Below are 10,752 nucleotides of genomic sequence, written 5' to 3'. Positions count from 1 at the left end.
CAACTTAGGAAGGGATCATGAAAGGCTAAGGGAGATGTCAGAAGTGAGCTGCGTCAACAGGATGCCTGCAGGCTAGTGCTGTGATTTGCAGTGTAATCTGAGAGAGATTATCTAGACTGTACCTACCCTGACCAAGGACAACATTAGTATCTCTAGTTTGGGGTGGCTCTGAGTTTCTGTGACTAAATCCTACATTTATTCCAAATGCCTCACTCACCCACACATAAGTATTTTCCTTAAAAATATGAATTGGTAAAGCATAAATCTAGCAGAATGGGGAAGTCTGTGTTATGGTATAAGCAGACTAGAATTCATTCTTAATGCCAATGAATTCCAAAATTTTGAGTTGTTTCTATTTTTAATAGCATTCTCCACATGTGTTCATGTCTATGTACCTATTTTCTGAGCTCAAATCCAAAAGATCAAAGAACCAGAGAATGTTAAAATTGGAAGGAATCTTATATTCTTCAATTTAAGCCTATCCTTTTAAAACTGAGGAGATTAGACCAAAACAGGATAAGTGTAACTTCTCAAAATTATGCAACCTCAAGCAGCAAAGCCTGGATTTGAAGCAAATTTTCAAGTGCAGGTCCAAAAGCTCTTTGTATAGATACAATGCTGAAGAGAATATAAAAGGAGAGAAAAAAAAATCAGAGGAACATAAAGAAATAAAAATTAATGCTTAATTATGGTACTTGCTATAGATTTCGAATCATCAGTATTTCTGAAATAAATTCCTAATAGCATTTACTGGATCTATTTTTCTTGAGATTTTTCACTAGGACAAAATGTGTAATTTCCTATCGAAATACAAAATATTTATTCAGATTATTTAAATTATTTTTAAGTTATTTAAATTATTAATTATTAAAAATGAATATTTTGTTGCATTAAAGAAACCAGTGAAATGGTATTTAACTATCAACAATTATCCACTTATATATCATTTTTGTTTCATCAAAGCAAAAGTGGATAATACTTGAAATATAAGAACTCTCCTGCTTTCACTTAAGATTACATATCCAGAGACATCATATTTTAAAAATAGCCTGTATTAGAGCAGAAAACTGCATTGCATTTACTTATAAATATAAATATCAGCATCAATACATAGCACCTGGATTGTAGAATATACTCAATAAATATTAGCTGCATAAATAAATCAATATATATTATCAACCTCTGCATATCACACATTATGTCCAATATTTACATGGCAAAAATATGCCCTATAATACCATTATTTAGATGAGATCAGAACTTTGCCTACCCTCAATTTAACATTAATCCATCCTTTCTCAAAGCAGACAACATAATAAAAGGCCTTCCTTTAGACACATCCTATAATTCTTGTAATTAAATCCTAGGTGATAGCCAGAACCTAGGGAGAAGTAGCAGAAAACTGCATTCCTTCTTTCCTGCTCCCAACACAAGGGAGGGTTCTGGAAGTGAAGCCCATGCCCCCTCCGAGACTACTACTAACCCCAGTGAGGACTCCTCGATTGGCCAAGAGTCACCAGTTTCAAATCACCAGATGCCTTCTCAATAATGCCCTACAGCCTACTGATGGAGTAATTAGAAGACACCCCAGAAATTTTAGAAGAAACTTCTAAATCAGAAGGCTGTTTGGCAGAGCATAAACATGGAAGTGCAAATCCGGAAAATCAAAGAGAAAAGTTCAAAAGGTTTTATCAAAAATAAGGAAGTTAAAGTTACCAAGTGTAGAAAGCATTTTGTTAATCATGAGAATTTTATTTAAATGTTGTGTTTATAAATAAGAAGATAACACAGTTTTTGCTATCTTTCTCATCCATTTTATAGAAATGGGACAAATGTGTTTGAAAACGGAGGTTTTCGGATTATTTATAAAACAATAAGCGAAACTGCTACTTCTAACCTTCCTTAGTATGTTGATACAACAAACCAAGCAATGTTATAATAACCTGTAACTTGTCTATTTTAATTTGTGCATATTTATGCAACTAACTATAAATGAAATAATGCAAATTTGACCATTTTTTCAGTTATTTGTATATAAATTCACTTAAAGTATAAAATTATATTGTCCCTTATTCACCTACTGAAGAAATAACCACAAGCAAAATATTGAGAAAAGTAAAAACAAAAACACAGGAACAAGAATCAGGGAAGCTGTGTTCTTTCTAAATGGTCTTTGATCACTGACTCACCAGTGATGGTTCATCTGTCTGCACCTCACTTTTCTCCTTGAGAGAAACAAAGACCTGAGTTATATTCAATGAAAAGAAATCAGAAAAAATCAGCAAACACTGACTTGCCAGTTCTGCTAACTTTTTGGGAGATCAGCTGTGGCTCTTCAAGTCCAATTAGTGCCATGTGTCCCAAGCCCACCTCAGAAGGTGACAGTAACCCCAAGAAGGAGACAAAAGACAAAGGCAGGCTTTGAAACTCAGAATCAGGAAACTCACCAGGATTTGGCCACACCCCAGAAAGGAAAATTTTGCACTGATCCAGAGGGAGAAAAATTCTGATACATAAGAGTTGCACTTTTATAACAAATTTGACTCAAGGAACTAAAATTAATCTGGAAAATCTTAGCCAAATGAAGAAGTTAAGAGATTCTATCAGGGAATGGAGAAATAGCAAGTTGATCATCTTATAAATACAAACAAGTTCCCTGTTGTGAATGTTCTCAGAGACGCCCCATGCATTCTTATCTGATAGCAAAAAAAAACAAAAAAAAAAAAAAAAAAAACCCCACTACATAAGGGTATGAAAAAGAAAAGGTAAAAGAAAATGAAAAGCAGGGCATTCAATAATAACTTCATACATAGACATACATTAGCATATATTGATAGAAAATATCTTAAATAAACCCATAATTTCTTGGACAACTTGGTTCTGTTACCTGGCAGAATGAGGTATACTCTTTCACCCCTCCTCAAACTTTGCACACTCTAAATAGGTTCTGCTATGTGCCATACAAAGACAAAACATACTCTCAATGTGTAAGACCATCAATAGAAAAGAACTTTAATAGAATTAGTGTATAATAGAGAGAGAAATAAGAGGAAGGATATAATTTCCCAGTGAAATACCCAAAGTTACCCATGCCCTCATGGGTAAATATCCAGACAAACAGAGTTGGCCCAAAGCAGGGCCACTGAGGCACAAAATGTTGCCACAAGTCTAAGGCACCTTCCAGTGGGCACCCATGAAGAGACTGACAATGGCAGCCTTTATCTTTACTGTACTTTGGTTTTGCTCTTTCCTTTCAGATTTGCCTAGCCTCTTCTGCCTTTTTCTTATGAGTCCCCACTAGAAGTTTCCTAAAACTTGTAGCAAGCTTTTGGGCCTCAATGACCCTGCTTGGGCCAACCCTCTTTGTCTGACATTTACTCATGAGGAGATCGGTAACTTAGGGTGTTTAATTGGAAACTATTCTTTCTTCTCTTTTACTATTGCACACTAATTCTATTAAAGATTAAAGATCTTACTCACTAAGAATATGGTTTGCGTTTATGTGGGAAATGGCAGAACTCATTTAAAGTGTGCAAGGTTTGAGGGTCCCAGGGTTCCTGCTAATAACATTACCTCCCAAGGAGACGCTATATAGAATCCCAGAGACGCGCAACAATATTAAAAGACATTTATTCACAATGTAATCTACTAGGAACAAATATTCCTAAGTATACGAATTATAAGAGGATCTATAATCTATCATTTCTTATAAATAATAGAATTAAACTGTATTATATGAGAATATTACTTTGCAGAATTCTGCTTGGCCATTTCTTCATTCTTAAGTCTACCTGTAGCCTCAAGAAAAGCATCAGGAAGCCTTTCCAGCCCTTGAAAGGAGCTCATTGTAGTTTATAACAAATGTGTCACAAATGGCTCACACCACAAAATTCTTTATTGTGCATTTTGTGCTCCAGCTGTTCTAAATCACCTATAGTTCACTAAATAAGGCAAGTGCTCAGGCTTCTGTGCATATCATTCTTTCTGCCTCAAATATCCTTCTCTACTTAATCCTGTGTCTCCCTCAAGATTGAACCAATTCTGCTCCACCTTCTCCCTGTGACTTTCTCTGATGACTCCCTGTATTCACTTACCTGCCATATGTCAGGTACTATACTACAAGCTGAGTTGACAAAATTCAAACCTGTACCTGCCCTCAATATGCATGCTGGACAGTGGTCAGTCAGAGTTAACTTGGAACATTTTGTGATGGGGGCAAGGAGAAGTTCAGAGGAAGATTGCCTTGGGGGGACGATATCAATTTTTGAAAGACAAGTGGGGGGTATCCAGGAGAAGAAAGGAGGGAAGTGCATTTAAGGCAGAAATTATAATTTCTGAAGAAGCAAGAGTAGGCGAAAGGATGCTGACTGAGTTGTCATCCGAGGGACTTCAGATTTTAATTTGTCTTGAAGGGTCTGAAGAACTCTTTAAGGAATAAAAAATGAGATGATCAGAAGTAGAAAGTGTAGAGATCAGATTAGGAAAGTGTAGAGATCAGATTAGAGAAACAGGACTGGGGGTATTAAGAGACTTATTTGGCTTATTTCACTGAGCATGATCCCTTCCAGCCCCATCCATGTTGCTGCAAATTGCATGAGTTTATCTTTTTTGATTGCTGAGTAATATTCCACTGTGTAAGAATTATATGAAATAAAATATATTAAATAAAAAAAGAGACTTACTTGTAAGGGAGATGACAAACGTCTACTTACTGAGAGAATGAGGAATATGGAAGAAAATTTGAGGGAGATGAATGAGTTACAAGGGAAAGGACTTGGTGATGAATTGGCAGCGGTGAACAAAGGACAGAAAGGGGTCAGCGGGGATGTCCAGGTTTCCCTGCCTACTTGCAGGGTGGAAATGGGACTTTCATTGAAATCGAGAGGAGAAGCAAGAAACTTCAGTGACTGAATTTTGAAGCTGCTGAATAAGAAAGGCCTGTGGGACATCGAAGTTGAGAGGTGAGTGCTCATTATCCCACTGCGTATCTCCTGTCACCGAGCTGGGGTTGTCAATCTCCACTCCTGCCTTTCCCCAGACAAGAAGTCCACTCTAAAATCCTCCTCTTCAGGCTGGCCTCAAATAGCCCACACTGTCCCTGACAAAAAAGTTCTCCCATTTTTATCTCTTCTCATTAGAACAGTGGTAACCTGAAAAAGTATTTTGCGAGGACTGTTGTCCATCATCCTTTCTAGAAAAAGGAGAAAACATATTGAAGAAAGACTCTTCTTCCTCTATTTTAATGGCATCTATTTTCAAAGGGACTATTTTTCTGAAGAACTGAGTACTTTCTAAGGTAAATAAATACAGGAAATAGACTATTTTAAGATTCTAACTTATTAATGTAAATCATTAATTAAAATGTAAAATTAAAAGTAAATGCTTTAGAATTAAAAGTAAATGCTTTCTTAAAAGTGATTTGGAGAAGTCTTATCTGCCAAGAACACAGAGTTTGAGATTCAGAAGGTCCCATGTTTTCCCAGAAATAGATTATATTGCTAATAATGGGCAAAGACATTGATCTGTGTTTGTTTACCCCCGACACAATTTTGGTGCTATTGAGGAGGGCTTTGTAATGGACAGAAGTAAAAGTTGAAATCTCCTAACTGATCTTGGATTGTGGATATTGGGTCTATGATTTCATCCTTTGGAAGACTGTTTGAAGTTCCTGACTTCTTTCCAGACATGTATATTTGGGATGAGCCTGCTCATATTTGAGTCATATTTGAGTCATCTTGGCTATATGGGTATACACAAATATAAATTAAGTTTTAGGGGCATTTCTCATCATCCATATTATAGCCCAACTGAGCATTTCTAATGAGGAATATAGTTCATCTTTCAGTGTTCTTATTCATTCCAAATTAGAGGAGCATTTCTAAAGGTTATTATGAACCCACATGGCAATTATCAGCAGCAGAATGTCTCCAAATGGACCATAACGAGTGGCAGACCTAGAGGCAGGTCAGCTTGCTGAAGAGAAATTAATGTTGTCCTTCACATTCACTGACTTATCTGGTTTTCATATAACAAATAAATAAATGAGTCAGTTTCTCCTTTTTCTAAAAGGCTTTACATGATTAAGGTCAGAAACTCAACAAAGAAAAATCTTTTTCCAGTTTTATCAGGGTTTGCTGACGAGATGCCACGGTGATTCATTTCAAAGGTGCTGGCTATTTTCAAACAGCTGCTGAAAGACCTTGCTGTTCCCTAGATTTGGGAGGCTGGTTCTAGCACATATACAGATTTAGCTTCCCATCTGAGCAAAAGTGACATCATACCGGTGGTGCTGGCACAGGCTCGGAGTGTGTAGTAATTCACACTGTCAGTTACTATCAGCAACAATTTGCTTCTGGAATGGTTCCTTCACAAAGGACCAAAGTATAATAGTCTCCTGGATATCAGGGACTTAGTGTGGGCACAACACATAATCAAAAGTGCCACGTTGCTAACCACATCACACTTCGTTTTAAGGAAACAGAAGCTTAAGCTTGGATCCCTTTCTTCTTTCCTAAAATAGGAAGTTGATGGTAATTTGGAACTTATCTTTAGAGCAATCTGTGGTGCTTTAGTAGAATGTACCCCACTGGTAGGGTGTAGGGTTTTGGTTTGCTTTTTAAACTATATGTAATTTCATTATCTCCACAGCAATAATCATCAAAAATTTACTTAACTATAAAACTTTACTTCTTAAATTCCATTCACATTTGTGACCAGCTCTTAATCACTATAGGGCAAATACACTGGAAAATGAAAAGTTCCCTTGAATTGGCAAGTATTATAATAACATACATCCTCCACATTCAGTGCAATTTCTGAAAAGTTCTATGGCAAAGAGTTTGGAGGCTGCTGTCTTAAGCTTAAAGGCGCATTACAAAAGAATCTCCACAAAACAGTATCCTTTCATTGAGTTCCTAATAACTTCAAGATATTAATAGTAGTGTTGCTACCAGTCTACCAGTCTCTTTCTATTTAATTATATTTACTCTTGAGAACCTGAGATTCAGGATTATGAAACACTCCTGATCAGAACAGGTGGAGGACAAAAGTCAGTCCTTGTGTCTGAGAAATGTTAGTTTAGTTTCACTCAGAAAAGTGAAAGGTATGCCAAAATATCAAGTGTCATTATCTCTCTCTCTCTCTCATCTCTCTCTTGATATATATATATATATATATATATATATATAGAGAGAGAGAGAGAGAGAGAGAGTATATATATATATATATATATATATATATATATATATTCTTTACTGTTAACCTCTGATCTCTTGAATGCTCCCTGTTGAAAAATGGCTTCCATACTGGATCAAGCACAAAAATCCTAAAATCTTGGCATCTTACTTGATTAAGAATGTCTTACATTTGTTATCTGCCCTTTTCCTCCCCTAGAATGTAGACTGCAATGTCTGATTGTTCACTCACTGATGCCTCCCCAATGCCTAGCACAGTGCATGGCACATAGGAGGTGCTTAATAAAAATGTGTTGGGTGAATGAATGAACAGTTTTTTCTTTCAGCCTAAAATCCTACAAGTTTAACAAGGCTTATCAGTCCCTCTGTAACTGGCTCCTGTTTATGCCTATAGCCTCCTCTTGTTCATCACTTTATCTCTTGCATAATATGCTACAGTCAAATTCAGACTATTGCAGGTTCCCAAAATGTACCATATTCTCTTTCACTGTAAGTCTTTGTACACTGTACTCCGTGTAGAAGACTTTTCCCTTCTCCTTTGCATGGGAAACTAATCTGTCCTTCAAGTCTCTGTTTAGAATTCTCTTATTTCAGAAAGTCTTCCCTGGTCTTCAAGATAGAGCTAGACAGGCTCTAAACAACCTGTGATTTCTACTACAGCAGCTCTTACCGCCTTAGACTATCACTGCAGCCAGGCAGTTCCTGGGGGCATAATGATATTTGAGAAATTATATATCAGCAATTACGCTTAGGAGCCCATAATGGAATTAACTCTGTACTCAGCACTGGCATACAAATAAATTTTAAAGATTGTCAGAATGATACTTACCTGGCAAGGAAAGTACCATGATCACAAAGATGGTTTTCTTAGGGTGAGGCTGATCCTCTTTATCCATGGCTTTCCAGATGTGCTGACCTCTGTGAGTTCCCCACTGGGAAACTTGACTGCATAATTTGTGGTACAGGGGGGAATGCATTCTCACCTAAAAATAAAATAATCAGGATGTGCTAGAAAAGTATCACAACAGTGTGAGAAAACTACTATGTCTCAAAGAATAGAAGCATTAGTCCATCTAACCATTAAAACAACACCAAGCATGGCATCTGCATGAAATGTTAACATAGATTGTACCATCACCAGTTGCTTCTTATTCCAGTCTCAACACCACTGTCTCCATCACATGGGACATCACTAACAATCCCTGTGTAAATTTACCCCAATTACTTTCTAGCCCATTGCTTTTCATCTTCATTACATGTATATCTTTCAGACTGTCATAACCATTTCTGTGTTTACTGATTGAATTCCCCCCTCTGAGTGTCTCTGCGAAAGCAGGCAACCTAGATGAGTACTTGGCATTCAACAGATAATAAACATTTTTTTTTTAAATGAATGTCTGACAAGGAACCTCAGAATTAAGAGAATTTCTATCTTGGGCCAATAGTGTAGTTTCATAACCCAGCAAAAAAAGAACAGGAAACCTTTTGAATATCACCAAAAATTCACACGTTACTGTAAGTTCATGGTTCTATCCTCCCAGACCTGGTTAGGAAATAAGGGTCCAGTTGAGCCTAGCCTGGCCTCAGAGTTCCCAGAATGTATACATATATTTTTTAAAGATTTGTTTATTTATGCATACAAGAGCTGCGGGCTACAGGCCATAGTTGCAGTGGGTGAGAGGATTCACCAGAGACAGAGTGGGAAACAGAACAGGCAGACCGACTGAAATACACTGCTGAGGGGAGCAGTGGGAGAGACAGGAGAGGTCTGCTGCACCATGTGGGTTGCTCCCATGCTGGTGGGGACCGAACTCGTGCTGCAGCAGCTGAGGACCGATCCATAGGTTGCATCTTAACCCCTTGCGCCACCAGAGAGGCCACCGGTATGTATATCTTAATGAATTTCTCACCAGAACCAATGTTCTGAATGTTTTGTGGTTGTTCTCATTAACTGGAGAGTCCAGACCAATGAGAAGCTATTGTGTTTTGTGCTGATTTATCTCACTCAAGTGTAAGATGTAAGAGTACATTTATGCTACTTTTTCTATTATTGTTAGGGTACTACTTAATAAAAGTAAGGAAAATCTTATCATTTTTCAACAATTTATGTTGGTTTTCTTCTAGTTTGACACATAAAAAGAAATATCTGAAACTAAATATAATTTCATATATATTAAAATATCCCATAAAAAATGTGTTGCCTTCCTATTGACTTGATAGAAAACCATTCATATCATTTAGCCTAGGTAAATCTGAAATGAATTGAACAGGAGTGATTGAGAAGTTTTTTAATTTATTGAAGACCAAAAATATTTAAATACATGCATTGGTGATATGTTAGCATGCCATATACCCTACTTGACAGACTAGTTATAAGATATATACACTGTCAGATCCCATTAGTTCTATGGCAACACTATGAAAGCACAATTTTATGCATTATCATTAGCTAAAAAAAGATTAAAAGATGCCAAGTCATTAGCCAGAAGCTCTACAAAGAAGGAGGTAGGGAGACAGAAACAAAGAAATTATCTCTAAAAATCTTTAAACAAATTAAAACCCAGGAAAGTTCCAATATTAAATTACTAACTATAATTACAGGAGGAAACTCACCAAACTAGAATTATAATCTGTGTTCAAATATTGAACCTTCATAATCCCACTAGTGGCAGACTTGCCAGACAGATGATCCTGACTTGGCTTTCTGTCCCCTCATAAACAAGAGGAAGAACAATCTGTTCTTGTGCATGGAGGGGTGAAAGAGTGTTTGCAAAGATTCAACACAGGACCTTGCTCACAGCTACTTAACAAATACCTGTGAATTCATTGCTTAAAAGTCTGTGCAATCTGGAGGCTACTCCTTATAGCAGAATTGTAACCAGCAAGGTATGGTCCCAGAGGAATCCAAACTGGAATTCTTTTAGTGGAATCAAATACTTAGTGAGAAAACTGGTAAATTTGGGGAAGCCAAAAAAGCTCCTGAAAATCTCAAAATCCCTCTGCATGGCTTTCTCACTGTTATGCTTGACAAAGGGCCTTTATCCACTTCTCTGTGGCAGCTATCTTCCTACACTTAGAGTTAAAAATCTGATTTAAGACACGAGTCATTTAAATGTATATGATTTAAACAAAGTAAAAGGTTCACCTCTTTGAGACTTAGATTCCTAAATTGTAACAATGAAAATAGTATTTCACTTAACAGTCTTTGATGTTCAAAAGAACAACTTTTATAAAACCCCTTTCATATTGCAAAACCTGCATACAATATGTATTACTATCCCATACACCAAATAGTTACCAATATCTTCTAGATGCTGTCAAAATATTAATCAACTTTAAACACATTTTCAGAATATCTGGAGTTAATATTTGAGGGTATACTCCAACTGGGCTAACATATTATCTATTTTTCTGCAAATACTAAACTTCTGAGATGCAATTAAATTCCAAATAGACACCAGTATTCCAGTGACAATTCTTCTTGTGCTTTATATAAATTGTCCCTTTTACAAGAACAATCATAGTGCTGAAAACCTTTGACATTCATAAAGACCATACC

At 36.6% G+C, this 10,752-nt stretch overlaps 1 non-coding gene across 1 annotated transcript; it reads left to right on the top strand.

The window, feature by feature from the left end:
• Positions 1 to 8,014: 8,014 nt before the first annotated feature.
• Positions 8,015 to 8,179, top strand: LOC119230247 (U1 spliceosomal RNA). The gene has a single exon (XR_005121707.1). It is a non-coding gene; the product is annotated as a U1 spliceosomal RNA (small nuclear RNA).
• The last annotated feature ends 2,573 nt before the right edge of the window (positions 8,180 to 10,752 follow it).

This window comes from Talpa occidentalis, unplaced genomic scaffold, assembly GCF_014898055.3.
Source record: "Talpa occidentalis isolate TD23 unplaced genomic scaffold, MPIMG_talOcc4v2.1 talOcc4.6, whole genome shotgun sequence".
Taxonomy (NCBI): Eukaryota; Metazoa; Chordata; class Mammalia; order Eulipotyphla; family Talpidae; genus Talpa; species Talpa occidentalis.
The sequence above is the reverse complement of the archived record's forward strand: the minus strand, read 5'-3'. Positions and strand labels throughout refer to the sequence as shown.